Source organism: Sceloporus undulatus, chromosome 3, assembly GCF_019175285.1.
Source record: "Sceloporus undulatus isolate JIND9_A2432 ecotype Alabama chromosome 3, SceUnd_v1.1, whole genome shotgun sequence".
NCBI lineage: Eukaryota > Metazoa > Chordata > Lepidosauria > Squamata > Phrynosomatidae > Sceloporus > Sceloporus undulatus.
The window spans coordinates 40,703,725-40,726,594 of NC_056524.1; positions in this window are offsets into that span (position 1 = coordinate 40,703,725).

Sequence of the window (22,870 nt, forward strand, 5' to 3'; positions counted from 1 at the left end):
GCCCATCGCGCTCTGCTCCTCCCATCCAGTTGACCCGATTCAAAGGCCAAAACGTTCCTATTTAAATACTCCGAATCCTATCCCGAATCAAAGAAAAATTGTAGGTTCGACCCTTCTATTTTTTTAACCCGGATTATACGCCATTAAGACAGATTAAATAAAAATCCATTTTACGATTCGGATTTTAGTGGGAACGATTGCGGGTTACTCTGGAACTGTTCTAGAGTTAATTCGGTTTCTAATAGGAACGCTATACCTTGGATTCGATTTGTAACACGGAGTATAAGCCAGTGAGAACACCCCCAAGGTCTAACTGTCTGGCTCCATGGAGCTGAAATGTAGTAGAAATGGACAAATTGGTGTGTTACTATTCTGTGTTGGTTTTGAATGTATTTAATTATAAGTCCATTATACCCAATTTCTTCATGAGTTTTGGATTTCAAAAAAATCTACAAAAATGCACATTTAACTTTTTGTACACAACTTTCCATATTATATGCATTTATGTACAACTTTCCCCTACATACAGATTTATGTGTGCACTAACATGCTAGTTCAGGAAGGACCTGTAAGATCAACTCTTCTAAAAAAAAAAAATCACCAAGCAAAATTCTCCTCCCCCATGTCTAGGAATATGTACATAATTTTTTGTTGCTATCATGTACCTTCAAGTTGTTTCTGACTTATGGCAACCCTAGGGCCATATCATGGGGGTTTCCTGGCAGGTTTCTTCAAAGTGGGTCTGTCATTGCCATGAAGCTGAGAGAGTGTAACTTGCCCAGGATCATTCCAGGGGTTTTCATGGCCAAACTGGGATATTAACCCTGCTCTCCAGAGTCATATTCCAATACTCAGACTGCTACACCATGCATATACATAATGTAGATGGTACAAATAATATTGACTAGTTCAGCATTTTTTGTGGTTTGTTGTTGTGTGTTCCAAGTCATGTCTGATTCACAACCATAAGGCAAACTTATAACAGGGTTTTCTTTCCACCATTTTTCATAGGGGGGTTACCATTACTGTTATGCCCTCTCCTTCTGCTCATCCTAGTTTTTAACCAACTTTATTGTAATAATGTTTTTATAGTGTAATTTATTTATATTGCTTTTGTTTTAGGACTGGGATGGGGTGGGTGCAGAAGTGATTATCTATGATTTTATTTGATTTGTAATGTATTCTTCTATTGATGTAACCTGCCCTGATTCTTTGTAATTGAGCGGGCTATAAATCATCAGCATCATCATCATTACCATTGCCATCCTCTGAAGCTGAGTGAGTGTGACTTTTCCAAGGTCATACAATGGGTTATTGTGCTAGAGCAGGGAATCAAACCCTGATCTCCAGACTCATAGTACGTTGCCCAAAACTACTACACTATGCCAGAAAAAGTTTACAATGAAATAAGTCATCAAAATTTTAGCTCAGCAGACTTAATCACAGGAGGCTAGAAAGTGGAATTTCAACAGGATAAAAGCATCTTTTGACAGTACTTATCGCACAGCATTGTGTCCCTCCTGCTCCTGCTTGTCCTTCCATCCATTCCTGGAGTGCTCCTTTTCACTGATGGCTAAAACTCCCAATCCTTTCTTTTCCACTGTGGATTTCCATGCAATAGGTCCCTTCTGTTGCAGTTGTGTTTTTCAGGCAGTCACATGGTGTGAGTGGGCTTGATTCTGCTTCCCTCCTCCTTACTATTCCCAAGAAGACTGTTTTCCCTTTATTTTCTATTTCTTGTCTTTTTATTTTTTTTTAATTGCATTGCATTGCCAATTGTAGTAAAAATTAAAATACTAACAACCAAAAAACATGTTGATTAGGGCATAGAGCAGGAAGGTGGGGTCATGGAGGCTATGGGGAAGAGAGATCATGTGACCATGGATTGCCTAAGTGCTATTGTGATGACACATGATGCCAAATCAGTATGCTTCCATTCTGAAACCAGTGGGATTACTATAGGACAGTGGACTGGTGTGATACAGTCCTTATTCTCATCTTAATCTTATGTAGAGTGCGAGTGAAGGTTAGGAGGCTGAACTAATTAGGAAACCTTAATTCCAATCTCATCTTAGCTATGATGTGGTCAAGTCATCATCTCTATGCCTTCATCTCCATTTTAAATATGGGGGAAAGGATACTAATCTACTTTGCAGGGCTATTGTTGGGATTCCTAAATATGTGAAGCCTTCTGAAACCACTGTGGATACCAAACTCTGTAGGTGCTCAAGTCCCATTATATACAATGAGATAGTAAAATTGTGTCTCTTATATTAAATGGCAAAATCAAGGCTTACTTTTTCAATTTTATGTATTTTTGAAATATTTTCAAGCAGTGAATAGTTAAATCCATGGATAAGGAGAGCCATGTATATGTGTTCCATGAAAGTGATGTAATTACTGAGATCTGAAAGCCTTAAGACTCAGTGTACTGATGGTGCACATGATGAAAATAAATAAAATTAACACCTATCTGGCTTTAAACAATTAAGAATCACTTCATTTTTCTCATTTAATATATATATATAGAGAGAGAGGGACAGGCAAAGCTATATGCCCATTGCAATTACAACAGCACACGCATAGCATCTCCACGGAGACATAGCGTATTTCTAGGTGAAGCATCACCAACCTGTTGCCAAGGAAACAGGGGATGCAAAATCTCAATGACATTCCATTTTGAAGCATTCAAGAAACTCCTGAAAGGATTTGTAAAAAGTGCCTGGGAAGGAAGCGGAAATTGGGCTTCTAATTACAGATTCTCAACCAGCTCTGTTTTATTCCCTGGTTATTCTGTCTGCTCACGTCACTGTCTTCTTGCCATTCACAGTCTGCTGAGGCACACAGTAGACACCACCAGTGAAAGCAAAACTTTCTTGGACTGTGGAGAGGGAGAGGAAAATGGGAGGAGGAGTTTGAGGACAGAATGAAAGAGCTGCCTCCATTCAGAATGTGGGTGGACATAAGTGAGAGTGACTGTGTGGGTGCATAACCAGCACAAAGTGGCTATTGAGATAAAAGGAGTATAAATATATCTTCTATGAATATGTGGACATAGAAAATTTACACAATGGCTACGCCTGTTTCTATCCAATATATATTCTGCAGTGACATGTACGCACACACTTTTCCACTGTATTATGCAACATTTGCTACCACAGCATTCAAATACACCTTTAAACATCAGTATATTGAGCAAAACAAGTTGTAGCTTTAGCTTTCATAGACTTCAGGATGGAACAGATGGGCAAAATAAAGCAGTTTCCAACTGCTTTGAAGGTAAGGCATTTAATGCATGCCTCCAAAGCAGGTGGGAACTGGACAAAAGCTGTGCTCTGGAATGAAAAATTGGAGCAAGTAGTCCATCTTAGCATGGAAGAAGAGCATCTTTGCACTTGCATATAAATACATGAGTGCAGGACTGTGGCAAAGCAAAGAATTGAAAGTGTGACAACTCCAATGGATGTAATTACAAACTAGACAGTCCAACAGGGGGGGCATGGGGTCAAGGAGAGTGAAGGGTGTGTGTAGGGGTGCTCCATGATTGTGCTTTGCCAAAGTATCATTCACATACTGATGCCTTGATGCTCTATACACATGCAACTGTGTGGCCAAAGGGGCAGCCAAGAAATGGAATGGCATCTGGGCAGATACGCGAGGTACTTAGGGGTTTCTGGTGGTGTGTTCATGCAATAGTGTGCATGTATGGTGGGGAGGCAACAACAAAAAAAATATCCAGCAGCGTGGCTTGATGCAGTGTTGTGTAGTTGGGCCATGCACATTTGGCCTGCCTTGGGAGTGGACCATGAGGGAAGCGGGGTTTCAACCTGCTTTGGGGAAAAGCAGGATTGAGATGCTATTCCTTACCTATCTGTCCCAGCCCTAAGTCTGCTTCCTCAGATCCATGCATCTCTGGAAGTAGACTAAGGCTGCTGCCACACTGCAGAAGGAATGCAGTTTGACATTGTGTTAAATGTCATGGTTCCATTCTATGGAATCTTGGGATTTGTAGTTGGTTGTGTCACCAGAGCTCTCTGACAGAGAAGGCTAAGTAGCTCACAAAACTACAAAACCCAGAATTCCATAGCATTGAACTGTGGCAGTTGAAGAAATGATAAACTGCATTTATTCTGCAGTATGGATGAAGCCTAAGTATACAAAAGTGAATGCTACAACTTTCACTCATTAAGGGACTCTAAAGACGGGCGGCTAAATGCTGCGCCTCTGAGCCCTGGATGGAGGCCATGGCAACCACACGCCACAATCTCGGGAAGGAGCAAAAATAAGCCCCCAAAAGGGACTTCTTTTTGCATCCTGGAAGGGGCATCATAAGTGCCATGGTGCAACACCATGATGCCCCTTTCACGCAGTGCCATTTGAGTGCTTCACATGGCACGCATCATTATGGTGCACGCCGTGCGGACTGGTGTGCACTATAATGGTGGCTGTGCAGCACGATAAGGGCTTTGAGCATGTGTGCAGGTCTCAAATGTGCTACAAGATCCCTTTGCATATTGCTATTCCAGGCTAACATAATATGTCTCTGCATTCTACCACTGAGCTGAGTTCAACAGTTAAGGATTCCAGTCTTTTTCTCTGGGAAAGGGAGCATAGAGAGACAGACAATGTACAATAGAGAGAAGCTGTTGAGACATACCTCATGGTCACCTGCCCTGTCTTACAGAGATGTTTTTCACTGGATTCTAAAGGGATAGTCCTACATTCGTGTCAGTGACATTGAATGGTCCACAGCAGAAAGGATAATGGGGAACTTAAATAAATCCAATTTCCATTACCGAAGGATGACTGCCAAAGAGGGGGTGTCATACATCATCTAAGGGGCATTCCTAGAATCTCCTGATCACTCATTTTTGCCCTCTCCTGAATTACTTCCTCTTGCAGTCTCTGTTAATGCCAATTTACCTTTGAAATAAGTATCAGGGGCCATCAAGTCTTTTTAAAAAGTACAGTTTTTTCAAAGAGAGAAGAGGGGAACATTTTGGCCAGTCCATTCAGCTCTTGGAGGGTCCTAGGGCAGAAAATGGCCCTGCAGACTCACCACAGTTACCCATACTGCTCTAACCCACGTAAGGATAAGCTGCAATATTTTTTTTCCTCCTCTGTGGTGCCAAGCGGTTTTCTTGGAATGACAGCCCAAAACATTTTACTGTCTGAGGCAAGGCAACAAATGGTACCATCATTCACTCATTACACAAATCAAGAAGCATATTATCCAAAGCCAGCCAAGTTATTTTTGGAATACAAGGCAAAAAAAAGAGACACAACCATCTCTTCCGTCATAAGCAATAAAAATATATCAGTAATCAGTTTAGTGGCAAAACATCTTCTGCCCTTTTGTGACACTAAAATCCAGTTTCTAAAGCAGCTCCCTCTCTCTGCGTAATGGAAGGGCTGGCCCTTTCTCTCATTTGCCACTGTGTTTTAAAGGTGATTAATAAATGAATTCTGTCAATTTAAAAAATTGGTTATGATGGCTTTTTTAGTTGCTGTAGGAGATATATCTTGAGTACATCAACAGCTGGCTTCCCACTGTGCATACACAAGCTAGTTACATGAGCTGTCTGCCATTGAACTAATGGGAAAAGTGGCTCTGTCAAAGACAAGGGCATGGAAAAAATGTCAACTTAGGGGCTGTAACAGACTGGCTTGAAGTGCCAGCATGGGGGCAGCGTGGGGGCATTTGGACAATGCACACCCCGACAACATCCCCATGCCGGTGTCACACCAACTGCCCAACTGCATGGCGGGTGGCATCCTGGTGCTCCTTTGGTGCGGCATTTATATGATTCACGCAAAAAGGAGTCTGAAAAGTGGTGCAACGGTGGCAAGGGTGTCTTTTTGCTGGTTCTAAAATGAGCAGCATTTTACTGTTTATTTTAAAGATTGCAAAGCACCAGATTGGGTCTGCGGCATGCGGTTGCTGCAGCCCTGATCCAGCACTGAAAGAGGCAGTGGGACGGCGCTCTATCTGAGCGGTCTGTTGAGCGCCCTAGTCAGAAAGTGTTTCAAACTACTGCAGTTTAATGCATTCTGAAGATTCTACTCCTTGACTGTGATTTTGGTTTGTCTGAAGTTATTTAAACATGGATAATGCCTGTCAGGTGCCTTCTTGCATCCACACAGGAGTGTAGCTATGTGGAGAGGGACGGTGAGGGTTTTGACCCCGTAGTTTGCCTCCAAAATAAAATTTTCCTTCAGTCCTACATTTCTAGTATTGCAAAAAGTAAGGGACTCTACAAACCACCCCAAAGGAACAGCCTGAAGCCGCCCCTTTGCTGGCCAGATCGGGGCTGTGGCAACATCATGCCATGACCCCAATCTGACCTCTGGAGGGTGCAAAAAGGAGCTGCAAAAAGCGGATCCTTTTTGCGCCCTTCAAAAAGTGCCATAGCCCTGGCAGTGTGGCTGTAAGGCACCCCTTTGGTACTGCATCATCTGGATGCACACCATCTGGAATGGCGTGCAGCATCATGATGCCCCGGGGGTGGGGTCAGGGCATCCAGTGTCAACTAACCAAAAGCCAACTAACGCAAAATGTTTAGATGTGTGGTGACCATGAGCAATCAGCACCCGGAGGACAAAGCTGATGAGCTACAGCTGCTGATCATAGCAACAAGGTCATTCTACTGCCTGCGTGCAGGAAGCCTGAAGATGAACATGTGTCTGTTTAGACAAGGGGACAGTTTTCTATGTGGGACAGGAAGAGGCTGAGTTTGTAGGACCACATGGCACTGTGTCTATATAAACTCAGGGACTTCCGGTAATTGGTGTGGGTTGCTGAGAGAGGAGTGGATTGTGAGTTCTGTACAGTAAAAGTCACGTTGGTTATTTGGTTTGCACTTTGTAAATAAAGATAAGCACTTTCGGGAGCTTGGCTTGTCTGGTCGTTAATCAGCAGAAGCCTGGCAGTGAAAGCTGGACAGTTCCCGATGATCTGCATTCCATCTGGAAGACATCCTTCTGCTGTTATCTTCGCTGAGGGCTGTGAACACACTTCAAATATTCATCAAATACTCTGCTATACTCTGACAGGGACACTGTACCCTGACTCCACCCAGTGGCCAACACAAAGTGCAGGGCCTAAGTCACTGAAAATCATGCACACCTAAAACTCTTATATATGCTGTGTTGTCGTTCACTTTGTAAACTTGTCTGTTCCTTTTCTTTGGGTTCCTAAATTATATTTCTCAATGTTCATTTTGAGTTTTAAGTTACTGCAGTATTAGAAATGTGTGAACTGAAGAAAAATTTCATGGGGGGGGTAGAATTCTTATTTTGGAGGTGAGTGTCATCATTTTTCAGCTATACCCCTGAAGCTACACCCCTGTGTCCATGTCCTTCTCCATCTACTCAGAGCACTTTCCAGGACCAGAGCCTATAAGAGAGGGGTTCAGCCTGTACATCAATCCAAGACGTAAAGAGCCAAAGAGGGGCCCATGAATTTCTGATGGCCACCCCCTCAAAAAACAAAACAAAAAAAACTTTACAGCCCCTTCCATTGCATTATTTTACAAAGGTTAGCAAACATGTAGCTCTTCAGGTCTTGGCTTTTCACCAGGACCTGTCTATTTTTCTCATGAAACAAATGGATTGTTTCACCCTGTGAAATGGGGTGTATTCACTTAGACTTCTCAATTCTGGTTGTCGATCATAGCTCACATTGACATTATAATCAGGAAAGCCACCATTTCCTTATATAACATATACTTACTATGTCTTTCAGGTCCAAATTTGACAAGTTATTTTCTAAACCACTCATTTAGAATGTATTCTCACAAATCAGGACAGCAGAAATGACGGGAAAGGACAAAAAGATTGATTGATAATGTTATTGCAGGATTAACTGTACATTTTAAAGCTGTTAAGTAGTTAGGATGAAAATTTGGAGTTCTTGTGGAAATATCCCACAATGTCTGAGAGTAAGCTGGGGGGGAAAAAGTGAAAGGATTAGCACAACCATACCCCACTGAACTTAACACTAGATGCATTTGTTCTATAGAAATAATGCAGTTTGACAGCACTTTACCTGCCAGGGCTCCATCTTACAGAAACCTGGGGCTTGTAGTTTTGTGAGGCACCAACATTCTTTAGTAGAGAAAGCTAAAGGCCTTGTAAAACTACAAATCACAGGATGGAGCTGCAGCATTTAAAGTGGTGTCAAACTGCATTATTTCTACAGAGTAGATGCACACAATGAAGATTTTGCAATGCAAATGCAATATTTAATATCAGTACATAAAGCAAAGTTTGTAAAAACAGAACTGAAACCTTTAGAGTTGTTAAATTTATTAACTGACTACAAACTTCGTAAAATATTTCCAAATGTTTATGTTAGTTTGAGAATACTAACAATTCTGGCTGCAGTAGCATGAGTAGAAAGATCTTTTAGCAAATTCAAAATACCAAATTTTTTAAGGGCTACCATATCTCAAATTCAAGTTGTTGATTTAGCAGGACTGAGTATTGAATCAAGCATTGCCAGAGAAATTGCTTTTGATAGTGTTATTAGAAATTTTGCAGATAAAAAAGCCAGAAAATCTCATTTCATTAGTTTATTAATAATAATAATAATAATAATAATAAATAATAATAATAATAAAATCTTTATTTGTATCCCGCCCTTCCAAAAGATCAGGGCGGCTTACAGTGGTGCATCGAGTGCAACAAAATACAGGAGTTAAAAACATGTAAACAACAGTAACAACAGTCTAAAAAATAACAATAAAAGCCCCTTAGCCCAACCTCATGGCCACGGAAGAGGAGGGAGGCCCACAGGATATTTAATCGGGGAATGCCTGCTTGAATAGGAAGGTTTTGAGGTCCTTCCTAAATTGGGCCAGGGTGGTAGATGAGCGGAGCTCGGTGGGCAGCGTGTTCCAAAGGGCTGGGGCAGCTGTGGAAAAGGCCCTTCTCGAAGTGGAAGCTAACCTGGCCCCAGGCACCTTCAGCAATTGCTGCCCGGATGTTCTGAGGGTGCGAGGCGGATTGTACGGGGAGAGGCGGTCCTTTAGGTATCCTGGGCCCAAGCCATTTAGGCTTATCTTTGCTTTCTATAAAGTATAAATTATATTGTTATCTGGTCCTTCTGCTGCAATGAAATAAAGCATTTATGAAAGTTTATCAGTGGTCATATTCAGATAGCCTGAGATTAGCCATCATGTTCAATTATGCCTTCTTAATCATATACCAAAAGCTGTCTATTTTGTTCATATTTTATCATAACCATATTTTTCTACAAAGAAGGAAAAACTACAACTTTAAAATCCCATGTTATACCACTATCTTCATTGAAAAGACTTGATGATTTAAAATCCATTTGGAACTTAACTACGCAATTTTGAGGGGAACCCACCAGCATCCTCAGACCATGAAAGCAATCTTGTGCCACCTTGCAAAATTTCTCATGGAGGTCATGCCCAGGGATACCAGATGGGCCAGCAACTGAGTTGGGAGTATCAGGAAACTTGTAATGGTTGAAAACTGTTGGTGCCAAAGACACAAAGGAAGGCACTGGGGTAATGGAACTAACACAACTCTCCGTTTAACCTTGTGGTGATTCTTAGCACACCTCAGCAAGTGTCAGCAATGAAAGGTTAGAGTGGTATTAGGGCTGAGGAACTCCTACTTCCTAGTGTAGAGATTAGTGGTTTGAGAGAAGATGAATTTTCCTGCACAGCTTATCCTGTGCTACAGCTAGCAAGTGATCAAAGAGACAGGGGGTTATAAAGCAAAGAGCTGTAGGGTAATTGACCCAATCCAAGTCATTCACAGGTAATTCACCAAGGTGAAGGGAGGACCAGAAGTGAGTTCTTCAGATGGTGCAGGGTTTTTCACCACTCCAGTAGTCCATATAAACACAGCCAAAAAGACACAGAATTGTTAATCATAGCCAGTCCAACAGTCAGGACCACATGAATGCTGAGAGAAGTAGTGTCACTGGGGTGTGTCGTTGTGTGGGCCACACTGGGTGACACCTCAGAAGGGGGGTTGTAGCAGAAACCACTGGCTGGGATAAACAACCATGCTGACCCACTGTCACAGAAGGCACAGTTTTATTATGGCTGGGACCCTCCTGCCCAAAAGGTGTAAGAGAGACCCCAAACATTCCTTAGAGCAGGTTGTATACATAAGCACAATACAGGAAAACCAGACCTCTAAAGTCTTACCCCACCCCTGATTGCACATCATCTACATTAATACATATATTCTATGGCATTAGCAGATGAACATGTCTATACATTTTGAAATAGCAGAAATTGTTCTAATTCATTGTGACATTGCTTATACTCTTCTGTTTAGGATATTCAACCTTATCTAATAGCACAGTGTTCTCAAAACAATCTTATACAAGAATTGCTCACTCTGACATTAGTCTTTGCAAAAGCCAAATTCTAGCATCTACTGAGATCTCAAGTCATTATCTAGTCTTACCCAAAATCATGACCACAAACAGTTTATAAAAGCATTGGTGTGTGTGTGTGTACATATATTGTAATATCAAGCCTTGAGAACCAAATACCAAAAAGGTACTATCATAAGTTTTTTTAAAAAAAAAAAAATTAAGTATTTACATACATACAGTCAAATATACATTGAAAACGAACACACATATAACAACAAAGACAAACAAAATAATTTTACAGTACAGTACAGCACATTACATTAGTTATTTCCTATAACCAACCCTTCACTGACTCATATATTTATTCTTCATATTTGCATATCTTATTCAGTTGAGTCCCTTTTCCTTATTTTAATCCATTACCCTTCTAATCACTACATGAAAAGATACTATCATAAGTTATTTCCTTCTTGTTCGCAAAGGAGTGGCCTGAAGTAAATTATATATAACATCAAGAACATACTACCAAGAATATTAAAAACACTTAATAGTAGAGACCCTTAATTCAGTGGGAGGATCAAGGGTTAGAGAGATAGTTCTGAGGCCTCAAACAATTTCGGATAAGTCAGGAGAAAAATCCTGTGTAACCCGGTGGTCACAGATGGCGAATGACGGCCAGGAGAGATTCGGGAGCTAAACATTTTATTTGAATTTAAAATAGTATTAAAGACCTATCTCTTCGGGCAAGCCTACCCAGTCAATTTTAAGCTGCAAATTTTAAATTGGCATATTTTTAATTTTGTGTTTGGAAGATTTTAATGTGTCCTGTTTTTATGTGTTTTAATGGTTTTATGTGTTTTAAGCTATGGTGTGGCTAGCCTTTGGAAGAGGTAGGTGAGATATCGTCATCATCACCACAACCATACACTCCTGACAATCTGACTCCTCTGTATCAGATTCTTCAGATTCCAGAAGGTGAGCTGTCATTGGGCCAAATGTGCAGCAGCCCATTCCACAGGATCTTTGAAGGGCTGTACTCTGCTGTGCTCCATCCTTGTTGGTTTGCATAGTGTTGTGGCTGCCTAGCAGAAAGGGAGGCTGACACAAAGGTGATAGGCAGAACAAAAGTGGCCAGAAAACAAACAGGAAGAGATGGAGGCAGAAGCTGCTCTGGAGTTTGTTTCAATGACCACAATAAGGAGCTTATCCCATGAACAAATAAGCCGGTTTACCTCTTCCAGCTTCAATTTAGGATCCGGGATGCTCCCAGATGTTATCCTACCTAAGTCACCTCCTATCTACACAGGATGCTGCCGCCCAAAAGCATCCCAGATCAAAGGCTCACTCAACCAGCCAATTTTTAAAGTCTGAAACTCCCCAATTTTGAAAAAGTGTTGGCTGAATGAGACTTCGACCCAGGATGCATCAAGGCGGCAGCATCCATGTATATAAGTGGTGGTTTAGGTATGATATTGTATTTTATTGCTGTTAGCCGCCCCGATTGACCTCAAAGGGGCGGAATATAAATAAAGTTGTTGTTGTTGTTGTTGTTGTTGTTATTATTATTATTATTGAAATCATCTGGGGGCATCCCGAATCCTGAATTGAAGCCGGAAGAGGTAAACCGGCTTATTTGTTCATAGGATAAACTCCAAAGTCAGTGAGAGGCAAGGGAGGAAAGAGGGGAAACAGGCCCGAGCCAGCCTGATAACCCAAAGCAAAGTGCTCTCTGTATCCCCATGTTGCCTGAGCAAGAGAAGTGCTTGGAGCACAATGACTCTGATATAAGGCTGCTGTGACAGACAGAGGAAAGGAGAGATTTACAGTTCCTCAGGCTGCTGGGCAATCTGCCCATCTGCCCCAGCTCTGCAGATGCTCCTCTTGGAATGCTCTCATTAAGCTGTGACAACCCAACAGAGCAATAATGGTCCTCTTGCGGTAGGGTGGAGACAACTTTACCACTGCACAGTACTCTGAGGTAACCACCTAACCTAGGTTCAAGGCAGCTCTACAATCTTGTTTTTTCCTACAATAGACTACAGTAGCTACTGCTGAGAAATGCCTCGTCCTTAAACCAGAGGTCCCTGACTTTGTTTGTTTAGACAATAATTTGCCTGTGTGCAATCACATACTTCATGAAAAGAACACAGGAGAACTAATAATCCATTTTAAGTTATCTATACTCGGTGAAAACATACAGGGGTAGCTGTGTTGGCCATTTAGTAAATTCAAACAAAAATCCAGCAAACAGTGATACCTTTATTGGCCAACTGAAATGCAACAAGTATATTGTGCATTTGGGTTGGCCAAAAAAGGTATCACTGTTTGGTGGATTTTTATACTGGGTGAAGCTTAGCAGAGCTGAGTTTCCTGTATGGCAGTGGTTTTCTTTTAGCTGCTTTCCAAACAAAGCACGGAAAAATGAACTTACCATCTTCCAGTTAGGATGGTGCTGAACCTTTACCCCCACAAACTGCTATAGAAACGTTTTGGAGATCTGCAGTCTAGGACTGACTCTTTTGAGCTCCCAGCTGGAAAGCATGGTGTGGCAACAGGCCAACAAGGCACTCAAGCATGCAGAAGTTAATTAGTGCTAAATTACAGTAGGAATCCTGTCGAATGGCACTAGGATATGCATAATTATGCCAAGGGAGAGCCATCCAAGCTGAATTCTGGCTGAATTAATGATTTCTGCCATTCAGAGTAAAGAGCTAGCAGGCATGAGATTTAGAATGTTCTCCATTCAGAGGCCAACTGAATCTTCAGCAGGTAAACAGTTGTAGTTGATTTCTCCCATTCCACCCCTTGGAGAAAATACTGAATCCATCAGAGAATCCAACATCTTAACAGGAGGACAGATTTACTACTGTTTTGTGTGATCACAATCAGTGCAAATAAATAAACAAACAAATAAATCAAAGTAATGTGCTGTTTCCCTGGCATGGTCTTTTTTAAGGTCTATGCCTCAGGTTTCTTTGGCTACATAACATTTCATTCCTGGTCTGTAATGTCCCAGAGGGAGCACTTAGTGGGATGATATCAGAGAAATGGAAACAAGAACAGGATGGGTATTGTTGCAGAAAGCATAAGATTAGATACAGGCACTGGGCAATAAGATACACATGAATATGTAATTTGCAACCTTCTAGATCAGCTTTACTTCAGGGTCACCACACACCTTTCTCAAAGTCTATCTGGTCTCAAGAACAAAAAACAATGAGAGTAATGGAATAGATAGTGCAGCCAAAACCAGATATGTGTTCATTTCTCGCAATCATTATATTTAGTCAAGTGTATCGGGACAGCTGTGGAATAAACAAATGCAGTGTTTTCATGCAGTTAGGAAAATAAAATAGCATTTATTTGTGAGGATACATAATTAACAATGATGGTTTGCTCCAATGCAGAGTGTAACTAAATACATCTCTGATAGTTTAGGAAAATAGAACTATGGCCTGTTACAGACTGCCAAAATAAAGCTGCTTCGGGTCTCTTTGGAGGTATGCTATTTAAATGATGCATGGGTCCTAAGAGTCCAGAGATCGCGCCAAAGCCACACTCCGTTCCTAAGCACTGGAGTGCAGCTTTGGTGCAGCTTCCGGATTCTTAGGATGCATGCATCATTTAAACAGCATACCTCCAAAGAGACCCAAAGCAGCTTTATTTTGGCAGTCTGTAACAGGCCTATGAAACATTTTAAAATTTATTCTTATACCCACACAATTCACACACAAATATTCTTCACTTAGACCTTTCATTCCACCTCTGAAATGTACATTCATTCAAGTGTCATATTCATACAATATCTGTTTTGACATATAACCCCTTCCTTATGTAACACATCAATACATGACAACATGTGTGGTGTAGTGGTTTGAGCATTATGATTCTGGAGACCAAGTTTTGAGTCCCTGGTCAGCTATGGAAACCTACTGGCCTTGGGCAAGTCACATTTTCTCAGCCTCACAGGAATGTGAAGGGAAACCTTCCATGAACAAATCTTGTCAAGAAAACCCCATGAAATAGTTTCCTTAGGGTCACCATTAATCAGAAATGACCTGAAGGCACACAAGTCTCTCTCTCTCCCCCTCCCCCTCTCTCTACATATTGTCTTTGTAACTAACTGTATCTCATCCATATCTCATTCACTTAGTCTTAGGCACATATAAACTTAGGCATTGGTACACCGCAAGTATAGTTAATTTTTCTGTGGGATACAAATATAAAAATCATGACCACATATTGTATTAATGGCCTCTCTGCAGTATAAAGAAACAATAAATTGCATTATAGTGTCATTGTATACTATAATTTTAAATCACGTCTTTTTCTAACATATATGCATGCCACTTCCCTGCTGTCCTGCAATCTCTTGATTTCTAAGACTCTTAAAATCCCCTTTGCTCACATGAAAAAAAAGTGTTTTGAAAGAAACTAAGAGCCAGTAGGGCATAGTGGTTTGAGTATTGGACTACAACTCTGGGGACCAAGGATTGATTCCCAGCTTGGCCATGAAACCCACTGGGTGACAGGCAAATCACAGGCTCTCAACCTCAGGGAAGGCAATGGAAAACCTCCTCTGAAGAAATCTTGCCAAGTTGGAAATGACTTGAAGGCACACAACAACAACAGACTCAACCTCTTTATCTCCTCACCCCCATGATTACCTCATTCACCTTAGTGCTGCCCACATGCTGTCCATAAATTGCAGGAAGTTTAGAAAAGGAAGCCTACAAAATGAATCCAGCCTATCCCTTCTGTTGAAACCCCTTTATTGCTCTCTCTTCTTACAGGGTTAATGAAGTGGACTAGAGAATGTTTGAACAAGCTATGGTCATCCCAGTAGCATATGGTCTCCTATACATAGATCCATTTCTAATATTTCCAGTGTGTTACCATTGGCAGACAAGCTACCCCACTCCATCCTAACTCCTATGCCATGCCATACCATGCCATGCCATGTCACCCATCCCAACTCCTTTGCTCTTTCTGTCTTTCTCAGAGAATTTTCAGGGTGGGAAATACAAGTCTTTTAGAACCATTTCCAAGATTGTTTGGAGGGGGGGGACAAATCCACAGCACAATGTTATACAAATGTCTATTACAGTCAAAGACTAGCACTAATTTACAGACAACATAACTATTTGCATAATATGCAATACGAAACAATTCTAGGTGAAAGCACACAGTTTAAAACAAAACAAACATGTGTGTATGTAATTGAAGTGATTAACAAGCATATATAAAATATATATCAAGAGCAGAACATTTCAACTTCCACCTTCTTCAAATGCCAAAGATGAAACTGAGCTACATAGTAAGTGGCCATTTAGAACACTACATTATCAGCATTCTTAGTGGATGACATTATTATACTCTAAGTTGAGGCTTTGTGCATTACAATTTTTAGCCTATAGATCATATATACAGTCACCCCTTCTAACTCGTGGATCTGAGACGCATGACCTTGATTATACACGGCGGTGCGACCTCCACTATTTTCAATGGCGCACGCACCTGAGGTCATGCCCCATTCGAGCCTATAGGGCTTCAATATGCACGAGCCTCCATTTTCATGGGTGGGTGGGTGGGTGGGTGGGGTGGGGTCCAGAACAGATCCCCTACAAAAATGGAGGGCCAAATATATTCCCTCCATAGTGATGACCATAGGGGGAATGTAAGCAGTGCAAAGCACCATACTCAAACACTCATAAGGGTCCCAGTGAGCAGCTCCTACCTCTCTATGCCTGGTAGCCACTAGTTTTCTGTTTTTGTTTTGGTGCCACTGCCTTTCCCTCCTACACTGCTTACCCACTCACTTCACCCATAGACATTGAGTCAAACAGCCAAAGCGAGCTGGGCAGAGAAAACAGAAGATGAAAATGAGAAGAGCAACTGTAGCTTCTGTGATGCTTGCAAGTTTACAGTCCTGATTTCCTTGTTGTTGTTGTTTTCTTTTTCTTTTTTGCTCTGTAATCATCTATGCAATTTCTTTCAATGCACTGTTAACATCAGCTCAGGTCAACTTCTCAGAGGAAGGTTTCTTACTTCCCATTCTTACCCATTCTTATCTGGTCATGTTGCCTGTACAACCGCCCTTCAGTAACTATCTCCCTATCTTTCCCATGTGATTGGGAAAGCTTATGCAGTGATCTTTGTTTGAAAGAAATCAGTAGGTGTTTAGTAAAGGTGTATTAATGTTGTCCTTCCATTGGTGTATTATGATATCAGGACAAAAGGATAAAGAAATATGGTAGCATTTTGAATTCTCCAAATGATTTCATCAAGTAGGATGGAAGATATTCTGAGAGGGAAAGACATATAATTTTTGGCTGGTTCTAGTAAGTGTGTAATAATGTTTGCTGCACCCAGTCCTAGGTAAAGGTAACAGTAGACCCTTGACATGAATGTCTAGTCATAACCGATTGTAGGGGGCAGTTCTCATAATTGCATTGGCTTTGTTAGCTGCCGCATCGCACTGTTGACTCATGTTCAACAGTGCAATACGGCAGCTAACAAGGCCAATGTGATTTTAGGCTGCATCAGTAAAAGTATAGTATCTAGATCAAAGGACATAATAGTGCCACTCTATTCTGCTTTGCTCAGGCCCCACCTGGAATATTGTGTCCAGTTCTGGGCACCACAATTTAAAAAGGATGTTGAAAAACTGAAACGTGTCCAAAGGAGGGCAAGTAAAATGGTGAAAGGTCTAGAAACCATGTCCTATGAGGAACGACTTAAGGAGCTGGGGATGTTTAGCCTGGAGAAGAGAAGGTTAAGAGTTGTTATGATAGCCCTGTTTAAATACTTGAAGGGATGTCATACTGAGGAGGGAGCTGACTTGTTTTCAGCTGCTCCAGAGACTAGGACCCAGAACAATGGATGCAAGCTACAGGAAAAGAGATTCCACCTCAACATTAGGAGGAACTTCCTGACAGTAAGGACTGTTCGACAGTGGAACACACTCCCTCAGAGTGTAGTGGAGTCTCCTTGGGGATGCTTTGATTAAGAGTTCCTGCATGGCAGGGGGTTGGACTGGATAGCCCTTGTGGTCTCTTCCAACTCTATGATTCTATGATTCTATGATTCATCTCTGTTTCTAAGCCGAAGAGCCAGCGGTGTCCAAAGACTGCTCTGGCGGTTATGTGGCCAGCATGACTGCACCAAAAGCTGTCACCTTCTCTTCGAAGTGGTATCTATTTATCTACTTGCATTTGCATGCTTTCGAACTGCTAGGTTGGCAGATGCTGGGACTTGTGATTGCAGCTCATCCCAGCATGCAGCACTCTAGCCTCGAACTGCACACCTGCTGATATTGCAATCAACAGATTCAGCATCTTAACCACTTGAGCCACCACATTCTACCTATACTATTTTTCCAGCATCATTTCTTATGAAAAATGTGAGAAATATTCATAATAGTGAATAGTACAAAAGAAAGAACAAAAGAAAAGCTGAGCTGAGCAGATTGCTAAATTGCCAAAAACAATTTGGCAAAAGAAGAGTTGATTCCAAAGCTAGAACACTAAATTGATATCACCAGTGATAATGTGTACTGTACTGGTGTATATTCAGATTAAATTGGTAGGGTGTCCCTCAAAATGTGTTTGGCACAAAAGCCTACAACAAGCTACAGATACCACTGATGCAATTGGAAGAACCATTAACAGTTCTGTAATGGGCTCCATATATCTGCTTATATCTTTAGAAATTCTGAATATAAGATGGCTTTATCTGAGTGAATCCAATGTTGAGTATGAAGAGGCTCCAGCCCTCTCTTTCCCTGGGAGAAACCCCCACTGAACTCAATTGAATTTGTTTGTAAGTAGATGTCTATAGGAATGTACTTCCAGTTTTAACACTCCAGCTAAAAACAGCAGTGTCTACAGGTACAGTGGTATAAGTAATGTTTTTTGCTCTATATTAAATCTTCTTTAAACTATGTCTGCTAATAAGAAGCATTTATCAGGTTGTAAATGGCAAGAGAATAAAATGATATGCAGTTTATAAAGAAGAGATTAGTGGTTACATTATTACCATTGTCAAACATCGACATGTCAGAATAGGAGCAAATCACAATGTACAGTTATACTGTTATTTTCTGTGAGACATAATAAGCTCTTTCTAAACCTAGGGGAATAAAAGAAGAGGAAAAAGCATATACAGCATAACTAGCATAACTTCAGAAATACTGTCATACACAGACTATAATAAATGCTTTACCTTGATGTCCTGAGGTTGCATACATTGTTTCAGATAAAGCTTTGTTTTACTCAAAGTATATCCAGAACTTGGGGAAAGTTACTTGAGGACTACAGGTCTCAGAACTCAGGATCCATGAAAATGATGTGCCTTATTTAAAATGGCAAAATCAAGGCTTGCTATTTAAAAGTAAATAAAAGCAACACAATTGTTATGCATTGCTAAGACAAAGTCCTTTAAACAATGCCTAATACCAAAAAAAGCCCCCAAACAGAAACAGTATCAAAAATTCATTCCACTGCAATTGATAGGTTTTGTAAAATAAACTCCCAAGGTCTGAGCCCTTCATGTATTAAATTATCTGTGTGGTGGACATGCAGGGACTTCTCCAGGATCATCTGTTTGTAGTCAGCCACATTGTCAAGCTATGCTTGAAGAGCTGTGGAAACATTCTAGCTCAATTTTTGTCTGTATTCCTGCAGTTCTTCCATTGTTATCTCTAATGAGATTGACCTATGAAGGCTTTTGCATTGAGCATTCAGGGGAAAGCTACTTATCACGGTGACAGAACTTGAGTCTTTGCTTTTGTCCACAATCACATTCTTATACATTTTGTTTGATTTTTCACGTTCCTGTTTTCTTTTATTCCAGCAAGAATAAGATCATAATTTTTACTTCATTTGGGATTTTTAAATGCACACACACACAGAGAGAGAGACAGACAGACAGACAGACAGACAGACACCTTAGAGTAATTTTGTAGGGAATGTGTGAACAAAAGCATATAAGCATTGGCAACTATATATAGAAGTTGAGTATCACTTATCCAAAATGCTTGAGACCAGAAGTGTTTCATGTTGTGGATTTTTATTGGGGGAGGGGGGTTGCAATGCCTGTATTTTCATATACATCATACATAATACATAATACACAACACAAGTGGTGTAGTACATACTGTATTTATGAGACTGGAGAGAGACATGAGAGACACAAGGCTGGAGAGAGACAGAGCTGGAGGTAGAAAGGATCTGTGAAATGGCGGGAATCCAAGCATAGCGCTGAGCACAAATCCATGCCTCCTGCCATTTCAAAGATCCTCATGTCTTTCCCCAGTCATGTCTCTCTCCAGCCTTACATCTTGTTCATTCACTACTTGTGTTGTGTATGAGACATGGAGGGAGACTGTGGAACTGAGAGACAAACAAGCATGAGTGCTGCCATCACTGCCTCAAAGGCAGAAGCAGATGGCTGACAAGCAAAAGGTTTTGGCTTTTTGAGATTTTCGGATTTTGGATTTCCGGATTAACCAGTATTCCCAAAATTAGAAGGAGGCTTGTGTAATTAAGTAAGTATGAAGTATTAAACTAAATCTGATTCCTGAACAGATTCCCTACTGTAGCCGTCCCCCAACTACTGCATACTCAAAAATATGTCAATTGAATTTAACAGAACCTACTCCCTGACAAAGTATAGGATGATGATTGGATGGTGCTAGAGAAACCTTACAAGGAGGGAGGGAGAAGATGTAGACATGGCCACATCCACACAGAGAGCTTCCTTAATGGCTGCCGCCATGCTCTGGAACTCCCTGCCCATGACACATTCTCTATTGTCATTTCACTGTCAAAGACCTTTTTAAAAATCCAAACAAGACCTTTGGCATCTAAACTGACCTTTTGTCTAGTTGGACACTCTTCCTTCCTTCCTTCCTTCCTTCCTTCCTTCCTTCCTTCCTTTCTTGCTGTGTTTTTAAATTTTATTTTAAGCCTCTTCTTTTGTTTCATTTCATTTGTTATCATTTGAATTTTATTAGGGTTAGCCATGCTGAGTACCATTTCTTGACAAAAAGGTGGAATCTAAAGTTTAAGATATATATATAAATAAATAATTTATAAAATCCTACCATCATGTCTTCTCTTCCCGATAATAATAAACACTAATAAATATTTATTTATATCCCGCCTCTTCCAATTGAGGATCGAGGTGGGTAACAACAAAGAAAATACAATATACAACAATAAAAACAACAAGCCCCACAAAACCCTGACCCAACCCTCCCTCCCAACTATAAAATTAAACAGTAAAAAATGTTTAAAAAGTACATAACAATACATCAAAGTTAAAAACAAATCACAAATAAGAAAAATAATGAAAGGGGGATTCAAGTGGTTCTGGACATTATCAATCGGGGAAGGCCTGCCGGAAGGGAAAGGTTTTTGTTGCCTTTTTGAAAGCCTCAAGCGAGGATAATTGGTGAATTGCAGAATTTAATTTGGAGTGGCATCAAAATTATAAATGGGCTTCTATATCTTGTAGCCTAGCATTAGCATATGACATTCTCAGTCAGTTGTGGAAGCCCCAGGATCTGTCAGAACCCACCACTGTAAATACATGCTGTGAAAACGACTTCTCTAGCATCTTTTCTGGTGCTGCAAGAGGTACCACTATTTCAATTTCTCCCACCCCCGAGCAACACTGCAACAGGCATTTTGATGGCTTATTTGAGGTGTCTTTGCTAAACTGTTCCAGCTATTCTAGGTAAGCCTATAAGTGGATTATTTTGCATCCATCTCAGTATCCCAGACAAAACATAGGGATGCTTTTTGAGTGTTTTTTTAAAGCTCCCAATAAGTTGTCAAGGATTCTCTGACAAGAAGCCACCCCTGGTGCAATACTGACAAACTAAGTAATGTTTTTTTCCCCTTCATCTTATTTTTTACAATTTGAAGATAAAGTCTTTGCACAGAACTGCATTTCCCCCCCCTTCTAGCTAAGCAAACGCAGACACTGAAAGCATGAAAGGGCAGGCTAGTGGATCAAAAAAGGAAAAACAATGCATCATAATACTTTGTTGTGTACCTTCATGTCAACTCTGACTTATGGCAACCTCTTGGCAAGATTTATCCAGAGAAGGTTCACATTGCTGTTTTCTCAGGCTTAGAGAATATGACTTGCCCAACACTACTTAGTGGGTTTCCATGGCTAAATGGGGATTTAAATCTTGATTTAAAGATTTAAAATTCAGCACTCAAATCACTGCACCTGACATGCAACAAGGTAACAATTTTTAAATTTGATGGATTTACAGAAGATGTAAAAATCAGTCTTATACATGTACAAAACCTTTCCAAGATCCATTAAAGCTGCATCTGCACTGCAGAAACAATGCAGTTTGACACCAGTCAATGGTATGGAATCCTGGGATTTGCAATTTGTTGTGGTGCTAGAGCTATCTAACATAGAAAGCTAAATATCTCATAAAATTATAGATTACAGAATGCCATTGTATTGACTCATGGCAGTTAAAGTGGTGTCAAACTGCAGTGTTTTTGCAGCCAGTGTCACACAATGAAGAATGTTTTTATTCACAGCTTTCATTTCTAATGCAAGGACAAACCAAATCAGGATTTACCTTACTAGCCTAGCATCCTTCCAGGACATTGCAATGCAAATGTCTGAGCAAATGCCACCACCCCACCCACAAAAGTTGAGAAAAAATGGAAATGTATCCTTTTCCCATGGGATAAGAAAAACACAACTCTCAGAAATTTTCTTTTAAAAAATGTCTTATGAGTAATGTCTGCTCAGGACTAATTAAAGTACTGAATAAATGTGTCAGAGGCAAGTACTCTAAATTATTAATATCCCAAATGCTTTGCTCTTTCTCAGTGTGACTCTTGTGTGCTGCCAGATGAAACAATTTGCCTGACCATTTTTAAGAGTACTTCTTTTAAATGTTTGTGCCTTGTAAAGACAGAAGGAACACTTCTCCAGCCGTGAACCTCAAACTAAGTAACAAGGCTTTCTTGTCATTCCCTAAAAGCTATCCCAATTGTTAAAACATTCTTGTAATATGCTGTTCATATCTCACCAGAATACTAAGATATATAGTTCAAATGAGAGCTGTCAATCAATTATAATTTTGTAAATTGATTAAACAAATTAATCTCAAAAAGATTACTTAATAGTGATATTTATGGTCATTTCTGGCCTTGGCTCTGTAGTAAAAGGCAATAAAAGCTCCAGGAGTTAAATTAGTAAGGGCCACCATGAGTGCAATAATTTGTTATTATCTAATACTTCCAATTCAGAGTAAGAACTTCATTTTCTAGCTATATTCAACAAGACTCTTCAGGGTCCTTTTTTGAATCTATCCAGTAATTCTTGTAATCCTGATTTATTGCCTCCTGCCTTGAGTGCAGGATCAGAAGAGGTAGCAGTGTTAGCATCAAACAATAAATCCCTCAGAGAAGGTGCCATCCCCTTAAATGGAACTGAAAATGGTGAATAGCAGAGATTTCCAGT